This window comes from Wasmannia auropunctata, unplaced genomic scaffold, assembly GCF_000956235.1.
Source record: "Wasmannia auropunctata unplaced genomic scaffold, wasmannia.A_1.0 LD336060.1, whole genome shotgun sequence".
NCBI classification, from domain to species: Eukaryota; Metazoa; Arthropoda; class Insecta; order Hymenoptera; family Formicidae; genus Wasmannia; species Wasmannia auropunctata.
The window spans coordinates 1,927,996-1,928,420 of record NW_012026830.1 but is presented as its reverse complement, the minus strand read 5'-3'; positions in this window follow the sequence as shown (position 1 = coordinate 1,928,420).

Genomic DNA, 425 nt, shown 5'->3' with positions numbered 1-425 from the left:
TCGTGGCGAAGTTTAAGTATTACGTTCACGTTCGCGGCCGGTGTCTTGCCGGCTTGTTGTCATACGACTTAATGCCGGTTATCGCAAACGCGCAACATGTTATTGAGATTTCAGTCTTAATGAACTCAGGGCCGCACGTTTAGACGGCCGAATTTAAAGGAGTTTCGGTGACCTATTACATCGCGCAATGGCCCGCGATCAGTCCATATATGGCCTTAAAGCAATCCTAAACTAAAGTCAAACTCCAAAAACGTCGCTGTTTTACCGACAATTTGTGATAATGTATGCATGCGATATTAATGCAGTAGTGTGTAATGATGTGTTTATATTTACTGTTCCATCGATATCGCACGCACACATCGTAACAAATTTTCAGGCATATTTATCTTTTTTATTATTCAAACTTAATTTTATCAACTCAATAT